This window comes from Cylas formicarius, unplaced genomic scaffold, assembly GCF_029955315.1.
Source record: "Cylas formicarius isolate icCylForm1 unplaced genomic scaffold, icCylForm1.1 PGA_scaffold_6__28_contigs__length_40554024, whole genome shotgun sequence".
Classification (NCBI taxonomy): Eukaryota; Metazoa; Arthropoda; class Insecta; order Coleoptera; family Brentidae; genus Cylas; species Cylas formicarius.
The window spans coordinates 36,432,902-36,445,216 of NW_026844347.1; the positions used below are offsets into that span (position 1 = coordinate 36,432,902).

General features: G+C 33.7%; 1 protein-coding gene across 1 annotated transcript in view; it reads left to right on the forward strand.

Moving 5' to 3' along the window:
* The first annotated feature begins 5,540 nt into the window (after positions 1-5,540).
* The window catches only part of LOC132703860 (PDZ domain-containing protein GIPC3), a 35,551-nt gene continuing 28,776 nt past the window's right edge, over positions 5,541-12,315 (forward strand). The window contains exon 1 of the mRNA XM_060673374.1: positions 5,541-5,910. The gene's annotated coding sequence lies outside the window, so the exon portion shown is untranslated. The remainder of the gene's footprint in view (positions 5,911-12,315) is intronic.

Consider the following 12,315-nt stretch of genomic DNA (forward strand, 5'->3'; position numbering starts at 1 on the left):
AATCATCTCTCTTCTCTATCAACTCAAACAACAAACCAACAGAAACTAACCAAATAGAGAGATAGATATATAGATCATTTATAACATTAAAATGATTTAAAATTGATGAAATAGAAAATGTGTATGTCTTACAATGAAGTTATACATATAGGACAATCATATAAGATGTGTATATAACAAACAATACAAATACATCAATATAACATTACAAACATTTACTTAGAACACGCGCTTCGAATTCACTTAGGCTATAAAAAGCATTGGTTGTCAGAAGCATATTGATATGTTTCTTAAATTGCTTGGTAGAAAGGTTCTTTAAGCTTGACGGGAACATATAACAGTGTGGCCCTGCATAGCCTAAAGATCTACTAAATATGTGATTCAATTTACGCTTTAAGAGATTTTCTCTGTTAAGAGTGTAGTGACAATGGGCATCAATGTTTTTCGTATGTAAATGTTTTATTTTGTGATGCTGAAATATTTCTTTGCAAGACTGTCTTCACCTTTTCACATCACTAGGTTGCCCCCAGTTCATAATGTTGTAAGAAATTGAGGAGTATGCCGTATGTATGAGGAGTATCTCTCAAGAAATGAATCTCAAATTGTTTATATGGCAAAGAATGTTTTATTTAGTTTGCTACAAACACTATTTATGTCTTGATCCCATCTCAATGATGCATCAACGTAGGAGCCAAGAAATCTTGTGCTCTGACTTGTTTCTAAGGATGTTCCAGAGAAACTAAAGGATAAGTCATATAAAGGTCTAATGTACTGGCCAGTAAATACAACCACAACTGTTTTCTCTAAATTTATGATTAGGTGATTTTGCATGCAAAATTTATTATACAGCAACAGAGACGTGTCGTTCGCGTACATGAAAACTCGACGGTTACTGTTAAAGATTTCAGGTAAATCGTTCACGTATAGTAAAAAAAGTAATGCCGATCCAATGATCCGTCTTATGCCTAAAGATTCCAGTTTTCCAGACATTGAGTTTATCAGAAATATGGTGGGCAAGCAAGAATTTCGTCGATACCAGAAGATCTTTTGCTTTTCAGCGAATGAATTAGAGCCGACATTTCCTCGTCGGAGTACGGTATAAAATACATGATTTTTTCCCTAGTTGGCGTAAAAGTAATTGTATGTAAACATCGAATCCACTTTTGATTGCACGTGAGTAGCAAAAACATCTCCGAATTCGTCTGCTATAACTTTATCATTGTTAAAAATAACATTGTGAATATTTGACTAGTTCCCAAATTTTTTTGGTTTTTCTGGGAGATTTATCAAGTTTGAAAAGAAAGCTTTTTTTTCTTCAGCGGCCTGTTTATCTACTAGATTTTTCAATATTTTGTAGTTATTGTGCGCAGTTTCATCATCTAATATACATACATCATTTTCAAGTTTTCCAGAGAAAGGTATTGATTTTTTTTGATTTAAGTTATTATTCTGAATGTATCCAGAATTTATTAAACATATCTTGCTTATTTCTTCACAATTAATAAGCAGAAAGTCAACAGCAACATTGGACCATGGTCAAACATTTAACGCCTTCTCTTTACGGGGGTAAGTTGATAAGTCTCAGACATGACAATGAAAACCACACTTTTTGATTTTCTTTGCTTTATTTGTTGGTTCACCGGTTGCAGTTCACTGTTTTAGTTAGTGTTAGTATATATTTTTCACAAATTCACAAACCCATATTTTAAACATTGTGTGTGCAAAAATGTGAATAGCGTTTTGATTAAACGGTTGTCAAATAAATACTAATTAAAGCAATGACCTACAATTTTACACATACCCTGGTTAATGAATGGTCTGGAATGACGTCATTTTTTATTAGTTTCGTTTAATCTATATTAACTGACAGACAAAAAAATTTCAAAAATTTTTTTCGTTTCTTTATAACAGTCAATGCCGGTTTTTGTTATGTCTTGCAGATTATATTCGTCCACAATTGACATTGATTTGTTGTAAGTATAAACTTTGCAAGATGCCGCGAAGATTCAATCAGCAATGACAGATTTGAATATCTTGTTTTTTTTTTTGAATGGAAAAAACCCAGATACAAAATCGATGATTGTACGAGCTTAACAAACTCATTAATTAATTTAAATTCATAAATATCACTTTAGGTTCGGGATCATTGCTAAAATATAAATAAATAAGAAATACGTTATTTGAAGCCAGCGTGACCACATTCCAGAAAGGTAACGCATATTTCACTTACATTCGTGAATTATACTGAACCTTTTTGTTTTGGTTTGATTAGAGGAAAATGCAAAAAGCCTTGTTAGTAATCGATAATGTAGCCAGTCTTGGTTCTCGAACAAGTTTTTTTTTTAAATTTAACTGAGGTGGCTTTTACTTGTAGAAAATCCATTTATCAAAATAAATAAGAACTAAAAGTTCAGATTTTCAGGAAATTATATATTTTTTTACATGACAATTGTTTCGACAACAATTCTTTCAATCAGTCTTTATCAAATGCCATTTTTGGGTATATATATAGTAGCAGGTAGTTTGTAAATATTATATTTGATAAAGACACGGTGTCGTCGAAACAACTGTCATGTAAAAAATATATTATTTCGTAAAAAACTGAACTTTTAGTTTTAATTTATTTTGAAATTTTGTTCAGTTTTAGCTGGAGAAGTGTATGTGTAAACGTGCCCACACACGAGATGTCACAAAGCTTCCATACACTTTTTATCGCTTATTCCTATATTCGAAATTTACCATTAAACAGTAGCGGCGCTACTGGACAAAATATCTTCGTAGTTTTCACAACGGATGTTAAATATTTGAGAGGTTTTCGTTTAAATTCTAATTAACGCCAAGTATTGGAGAGATGTGAAAAGATCGTAAAGGATGATGATAATGAATATGACCTAGATATTTAACTTGAATGGCAGTCCTCTTCGAGACGGCGAAGAAAATTATTAGACACGTTTCAAAATGGCTTAAATTTTCATATACAAGATCACAAATATGGCCAACAGATATCAAAAAGCTAATCAAGACTAACCATATTAGATATGTTTGTGGAAGGTCACTGAGGTTGCCGCCAATTTGTGAGATACAGGCTGACGACGACGGATACCACTGATCTTAAATAAGATTAAAGAAAATTTTTCAGATTTGCATAGGCACGTTGAATAGATTTGTGAGGCTTAAACCTTAAAGTTGATGCAAAAAAATAAACACAAGTTGCGATACGATTTATGAAGGAATTAATTAACAGGTTCGCGTTAAAAGAAATGTACAGTTCAGTACTGTCAGCATATAGATGAATTTGCCAATGATTTATAGAATCCATTATGTTACAAGTACAACTATACTACACATATACTACTACTACTATACTACAAAATAAAATAGGCCCCCGAATTGAACCTCGAGGCACGCCAAATATCTGCGTTTCCACAAACTCATGAGTGCCACAAATCCAATATAGTGCAGAATTGACAGAAGTAGCTCATGATCTACTTCATCTACTACCAATCGAAGGCGCTCTGTGAATCCTGGTTGGAATTGACGCAAAATGTTATGAAGACTTAAATGTTCTCTTGTTGGAAAATTTAAAATCTTTTCCATCACTAAAACTGTCTTCTTTTAAATATATATCTTAGTAGGCTGGGAAAAAAAAGAAATCTTGCGTCAAATAGTTTTTTGTTGACAGCATTTTAAACAAGACTTGTCCGAAAAAATTTGGCAAATAACGCAAATTGAGTATAGAGCAGTCATAAAATTTTTGACAAAAGAAGGGTTAGCACCTAAAATGATTAAAGAAAGGCTGGATGGTGTGTACGGCCAAAGTTCTCATTCGTATTCTGTAGTGAAAGAATGGACAAGACGTTTTCGAATGGGGCAGGAGTCCCTTGAAGATGATTCAAGAACTGGTCGACCAGTGCAGGTCGTAACGGAAGATAATGTTGCGATTATGGAAGAGGTGGTATTGAGTGATCGACTTTCAAACGTCAAGGAAATCTCAGAAATTACTAAGCTCTCCGATACAAGTGTTCGTCGAATCCTGCATGATCATGCAACATGCATAAGGTTAATGCAAGATGGGTTCCTAAAAACCTTTCGACTATTCAAAATCAACGCCGTGTCAAGTGTGCGCGGTCTTTTTTGGAACTCTGTGGCTCGTAACCGAAGCCCGTGATAGAAACTATTGTGACAGGAGATGAAACTATAGAAAAAAGAATCAATGGAGTGGCGTAGTAAGCGTGAAGCACCTCCAAGGAAATTCAGAGACTGCCAGTCAACAAAAAAGGTGATGGCCACGATCTTTTGGGTTTGTGAAGGAATTCTTTTGATAGATTTTAAAGAAACTAAAACCACGGTCAATGGTAAATATTACGCAACATTATTACATAAATTGCGAGACTGCATATTTGTAAAACGTTGAGGAAAACTGACCATAATGCACCTGTCCATACTGCTGGTGTGCCATTTTAGATTGTGGGTTCCAGCAGATAGATCATCCTCCCTATAGTCCAGATATGGCCCTCAACGACTATTATTTGTTCGGATATTTGAAAAAGGACTTACGTAAAGAGATGTAATAAGTGTATTGGATGTTAAGGGGAATTATATTGAAAAATCATAAAAAAATGTTGCTCTACTTTCATACTCAGGCCCGGACATTTTGGCGCTGCTACTTATTTGTGTGAAATCCATATTTTGTTTTTTTGGTCAATGGTAATCAGGAAAGATACTATATAGAATTGGAAATATATTTATTTGTATTTAAAAAATGTTTATTTATTTCGTTGGGATTATTGAAATTATCTGGTAAAGAATTAGACTGAAAACCTAATTTTCTCCAAAAAACTTTTAAGTTGTTTAGATTAGTGCTAATTGTGTGCTGGAGGTATGCATATTCTCTTGTCTAATTGCCAATTAGTTTGATGTTTCATTAGCTTATATTAATGCCAACTAGCAGAGGTTTTGCTTTTATATGTTTGTGAAAAGCCTTGTGTTTGGTGGTGGCTTTCTAGCTTTTCTGCTAATAATAAACTACTATTTTACTCGCACCCCACACATCAATTCTCAACCTCTCCATTTCTGCAAGAACGTTGTCCATCTTTCCTACATTCCACGTTGCGATTCTGATGTTATTTTTATGCATTTTAAGACACTTCCCTTGATAATTGGCTGACGGGGAGATTCTTAGCACCGTATTGAAGATATTGAAGATTACTAAGCACCATCACCAGCGACAAGGTGGAAGTCTCTTAGAGGACAGGGTTAAATATACATTATTTTATAATATAATTAGTAATATTAGTTTTACGAACTATTTGGACACTGTAGGATCAGAAGAAATACTTATTAAACATTTTTGCAAGTCTTGGCAGATATTTACTGGAAAAAAGGTGATACGAGAAATGTTTAAAATTTTCTCCGCAGCGTCGGAGCTTTCCCACGCGGGTCCAGCCTTGAACCTCGCGCACTCTGTAAACGAACGGGCTTATTTAATTTTCCGCATCCAATTACACCTGATTGCCGCGTCAACTGATCGAAACCCCAGTCTCTGAACCCGCCGGACGGCGGAACTGCAACCAGTCGATGATCAGTTTACCGGTGATCGTGAGTGGATCGAGAGTGCTGTGCGCGGAAAGCGAAAAAAATCGAGGACGTCGTTGGAAAATTACCGATAATGCACACGGGCCGATTTTCAGAATCGTGATTCGACGGTTGCGCGCGACCTCTCTCGACTATCGCCCGAGATAACGTTCTCTGTCTTATCGAGTTGGCGATAAATTTTTGCCGACGAAATGCGACAGCGCGGTTTTGATTAGAGTTCGAGAGTGTTTCGTGTTTCGTTGGTGATTCGGGTGGACCGCGAGACTTGGTCGTTGTTCGAGCCGCCTGGAGAAAGGAAAACAGAAACAATAAAAGGTACGTCTACAGACGGACACCCTGCGCTCGATTTATCTTGATAACATTTTAATTGTCTGTAACTTTTTTCCAAGTGACGTATAAAACAGCGCACCATCAATTTTCTGATATATAAGTCTACATCACATTTTTTTGAGTGCAACACCCTGTATATTATATATGTGTTTAATAGAATATGTAATTCCGATTATAATAATGTAATATACTTTATAATTTAGTACATTTTTATATAATTTCAAAGGGTGCCCTGACTGACTGCAACAACAATAATTATTTACAAATTAAAATAGAACAAAAACATTAAAAACGACAAGACATACAAAAGTAAAAAATTCTTTAACCATTCTAAATACCATTTCCCTGAACACGTTTCTTATATACTCTAATAGTATGGCGTCTTGCATTTAGTAACCTTTCCGGATTGTCTCTTAACTGACTGATTGCCTCTGAAATCCTTTGCCGAAGTTCCGCGACATTATTACAAGGTGTTCTGTCCACGTGATTTTTTATGGTGTCCCCAAAATAAAAAATACATTAATAATAATATAATATAATATAATATAATAATAAACTTGCACAACATTGTGAGGAGGGGCGGCCGTCTTGCTGCCATATAATCAGCGCTGATATATTTAGGGGTAAATCTTCTATATAGTGTTCTATTCAGTGCTCTAAGAGTTGCAAATAATGATCTCCAGTTAACTTTTGATTTATAAATATCGGCCCCAAAATATGCCCATGTATGACACCACACCATACATTAATTGATTGGTAAAGTCTGTTCATAGATATAAGAAAGTGACTAACTGATACGAATTAAGGAAAGACCCGGGCAAGCTGTAAGAATCAAATATGGCCGAACGGGTCCGTACTTTACTTAGAATTTAATTATTTGGGGTTTTGTTAGGAAAGATACTGAACAATATTTATTTATTTATGTATGTATTTATGTTTCAATCTAAAATAAAATTATAAATTATTTCTATTACCTACTTAAATTACCTAAAATTATTCACATAATATATCAGTATCACTATTGCTATCATCGTCTGTTCTAACATGGATATACGATTGTTCTGCTTTTTCTATATATTTAACAGAATTTGCCCAACACGGGGAAAAACATTGTTACGACGAATTTCAGTTGGTGCCAAACATGTTCAATGGGATTAAAATATAGTAGTAAGGTGGAAACCTGTATGCCCTAGATTTTTTGCATAATTATCACAGACGTATTCCTTTTGTAGGTTCAATCTTTGTAGAACCTCAATTAATGGCTTTTTGGTATAACCTTCGTGAAAATAAATGTCGTTATTATACATGTAGTTTTGTGTCACATGAGGAAGGGGTTTTAGTCAACTGTCTACTGTGACTGTGTGTACCATTACAATTACGCTATTAGGAGGAATGTTTGGAACTAGTTTCTTTTTAAACCAACTTTCAAATAAATCAGCGGTGGTAATCCAGAGAAGAATCTTTAATATTTTTCGCAGACAGAGAAAGTTCATTTGGAATCCAACCATCTTTAGAGCCAGCATGCAAAATAGTTATTCTTTTACCTCTTTTTGATTGCGCGTTTGTTTTACACTTATCAGTTGAGTCAACCCAACCCTTTTCCGGGGTATCATAAGTGTCGAACCAGGTTTCATCCAAGTAAATAATTGGCCTTTGTTGTTCTCTGTAAATTATATTTTTTTCTAGATATTCCAGTCGCCATTTCCGAATTCTAAAAGACTTCATTAATACTCGTCCTTTGTTGATTTTTTTAAAACTAAAACCCATGTGTTGAACACCGGTTTCATGTTTTTAAAGCCTCCTAATTAAGATATCTAATGTAGGCATGCTTTGTTCCTCAATCACTTTCATCTACACTCGAGAACATTCACAATTTTCCATACAGTTGATGTTGGAATTTTCGTCAATCTGGCCGTTTCTTCTAAAGATGCTTGCTTACTGGCACCACGTTCAATGAGAGTCAAATAAACATTGTTTATAACTTCCTTAGACTCAATAGAATAGTGTTTTCTACATTTGGGCGGGAGCATCTCCTGAGATACACTAGACTCGCACATATTTTGCATAATTCGCACACGCTTCAACACACGCTGTATTACGCATGAAATAAGAATAAAAATAATAAACTTAAACTAAGTAGTATACCAAACCAAAGAATATTAAACACAGGTAGGTATAAAATTATTTTCTATTACGGACCAGAATTTTACCTGAATTTAAATTCCGAAAATTTAGGTAATAATCTTGTTGCATTGTATGTTAATGACCACCCTTTGATAATTCCATTCAAAAGCAATTGATCACTTTCTTATATCTATGAACTGACCATACTATTTGGACGGGCTAGAGAGATGGAAGAAGTGTATAGAAGACTACGAGAAAAAATGTCTTTTATCATGTTAGGTCGGAAACTTTTCAAGTGACCGTCGTATAGTCGATGACTGCATCGGAATAAAATAGCAACGAGCAAGATTGGAATGTGTGAGTGAATTTCTTCGGACGGCGCACGAACGCGGATACTGCGTCGACCGTTGCAAAATAACCTTGAGGGCGATTATTATTACATTTTCAGGCACGGTGGAAATTGTATTTGCTCTTTGCGTCCAAAGCCACCCGTAAAACTAACTGGTTATATCGCGTCGACTATATTTTTAATCTGCCGCAATTCGGCGTCCTACTTGTTCAACTGATTGCGTTGGATTCTGCAACAGGATGTATTAAATTTAATTATTTTGAAATTTTGGCAACAATCGGTTTCCCCGATGCAGCGAAGACTAATAAAAATGGCGTTATTCAATCCGACAGAAGTCGAAGAGTAATGCCTCGTCATTATCGAAGATTAAAATGATAGAAATTAGTTTAATTATAGGAATTATGGAAATTGAATCAGTTAATAATCCTATTAACACATTGAGTAAGTTAAAGGATGTCAGAAGAGGCCAAGGTCTAAGGTTTGCTAAAGGAAATGGGTGGTTCTGAGAGGCCGTTAATGAATTTCTTTGGACAAATCGAGGACAAATCATCGAAAAAATATTCACAGTGCTGTCATTTATATTTTGACACCCACCCGCAGGGTTTACAGTAGGCAAAGCCTTTCTATACAAAAATAGCGTCATAACGTACCAATAAAAATAAGAACTCCGCTTTTTTAAATGAAACACCCTGTATATTCCTTCTTAAGATGAAAATATTTTTTATCACTATTTCAAAATACATAGATGGTCTCTAGCAGACATTAGAATTACTATTTCTTTCTAATATGGGTTATGGGAAGATCAAAAAAACATGACATAATTTCCCGTTTTTATTCAAACAACCCCTGATGCTGTAAATGATATGAACAGATCATCGGAAAAATTTCATGATATACAATTTCCACCAATACAAATACGCTCTACATGATTTAGCGACTTCATATTGTCAAGAAATGATTGAAAATCTTAAAAGTGGTAGGAATTTTTTGAACAAAATTATTTTTACTGATGAAGCGACCTTGACTACTACAGGGATGTTCAACGGGAAAAATAAGCTGGACTGGACTGAAAATTTCCGCAAAACACAAGCGGTAGGTGGTCTCTTCGTGTTTGGTGCTGCATGTTGGCTGATAAAGTTATGAAACGAGTAATTTTCGAAGGCACTATAATGGGCAATTGCTTCAACATGAAGTAGAAATCCTGTGCTCTACGACATAATGATGCTCAGTCACGCAGTATCTCAATAAAAAATATGAGTTTTGGATAGGCCGCCGAATAGCCCTGATTTAATTCTCCTAGACCTATTCTTATGGGGTTACTTAAAAAATGAAATATATTGCGATAAACCGGGAAACAGAAATATTTTAAGACAAAAAATTATTTTCAATTAACAGAGACTATTATGACTTTGTTTTGAGAGAAAAAAATCTACTATTGAGACAACGATGGAGATCACTCTGAATATTTGTAAATTAATGATTGTTTTGAGTAACTGTTGTACCCAAAAATATACTCAACACTTTTCTTGATGATAATTATTAAATTCTACTTTTGAAAATGACTTTCATCTTAAGTAGGAATATACAGGGTTTTGGATTTAAAAAGTAAAGTTTTTTTTAATAAACTCCGTGTCTACGAAACACCTCAATTTTTTCAAACATCCCTGTTATTTTATACAGTTTTTCAAAAACTACTCGATGTTGTCATATCATAAGCGATATTTCGTATTCAAATAAGATACCACCAAATGTGCACATAAAAGTAAAGTAAAGTAAAAAAAAAACAATTATTCAAGGATTTATTAGGACAGTTATAATTTTTAATAATATTAAATAATAATATTTTGAGTGAAACTTGTGTAAAAAGTGAACAGACGAAACACCTCAGTGATTTATCTCTCAGAAAAACCTTTGGCGATAGATCGCTTTTCAATATTCTTATAACGTGATGGAAATATTTAATTTTAATACGAAGAAATGATGGCAGTTCTTTAAATGACGTATTTTATAATTAGTGTCCGTTATCCCAAAAACAGAAATAAAAAAAAATAAAAAAAAAAAACACAAAAGTTGTTGAATTCATTTACTTTTAAAATATTATATTGGTATAAATACACACTGTATATAGGTATTTTCGAATTTCTTCAAACTCTCTAGACATATTTCTTATATAACAGCTAAGTGGTTACGGTTTTGTTTAAAAATACAGGGTGATCAAAAAGTATCTTTAAAAATTCAAATGAAAAAAATCTTCTGAAGTCTTTTTTTTTTCAAATATAAATTGTTACCTCTGTAGAAAATTTTCCAAAAAAACGATTTTTCCGCGGTTTTTTCATCGATTTATAAGAAATAGAAATTTTTTAAAAAATCAATAATGAACGCCTATCTTAGGTGTCATAAGAGCGTCAAACATTGATTTCAAAATAGTGCCTTTTAGTAGGGTTCAATAATTTTTTTCGCCACGTTTTTTTGTTAATATTTCGAAGTCTCTAACTTTATAAGTTACCTCATTTCCTTAAAAAAAAAATTAAGTATGTTTTCATCAAGGAATCAACTCCAAATATGCAAGTGCATGCAATATTATATATGTGCAGAAATTTGCAAAGAATTGCATTTAGGATAAAAAAGTTTTTTGTTTTCCACAAAAATTCGAACGTCTTTTGTATATAACAATATATTTTTTTCTTATCTTCACAGACCATAAAAGGACCACCCTGTACTCTTTGTAATATGTTATTTCTTTGTTTATAGTCTTTAATAATATATACTATAAAAATAGTACACACTTATACTGGTTTAATTTTTTATTATTTGTCTTGCTAAATTCATCCAACTAACGAATACTGCGGTATTTGAATGATGCTAACACGTCGCCGTGAGTCAGATCCTTTTATAAGGAACAATAAAATAGTGACGTCGCAGTTATTGTTGCGACAATAGGCGATGATGAAATAATTGAGTGAGTCGGCGTGCGGCCGACTTTCGAAAGGAGACTGAACCTTCCTCCGCAAATTTGCAAATTGTCGCCCTATACATGAATAGTGGTGTTATTTAATGCACGCTCCATATATCGCGGGGTGATTTCTCAAATATTTTTAATTGTCAAAATAAATAAGAACTAAGAGTTCAGATTTTCACGAAATTATATATTTTCACATGACAATTGTTTCGACAACACCGTGTCTTTATCAAATGTAATATATACAAACTACCTGCTACTGTATATACTGAAAAATGACAATAAAACCTTAATTAATGTTTTTGTGAGATTTTAAGTTCAATAAAGGAGAGATATTTAAATCTAATTGATCGTTAAGCAATACACTTGAATCTCTCATTTTGTTAATCTCCGTGGCTTCCAATAAATTTAATTTTCTACTTTTTGTGCCTGTATGTAAAATATCAAAATTGTCGTCAAAAATGTGTTTTTCTGTTTTTAACTATGTAGCATAATTAGAATCTAGGCTATTGTTTTTAAACGCTCTTTTATGTTCGTTAATGCGTTTCTTGAAGGATCTACCTGTTTGTCCGTTATAAATTTTACGACAAGATCCGCATTTCAACCTATGGTGTCGTCTGCATAACGTAAGTTGTTTAAAATCTGTCCGTTTATGGCAACGTGCTCCTGCTGTTCATCCATAGCTTCACTGAAAATTGTCTCACTATATACATTAGTATTAGTAGAGGAGAGAGAGAATATAGCCCTCCACTTCATCTGTAAGCTGATCTTCAATTCTGACTCTTCCTGTTTGGTTCCACTAAAGATTCGCGATGATTCTGATGTCCCGATTATCAATGTTCATGTTCTGTACTGTTTCTTTAAGTTTTTGGTGTCAAACTTTATCAAGCGCCTTTTCAAATTCAACAAAACAGGCTTGGACATCTTGGTTCATGTCGAGACATCGACATCAACAGAA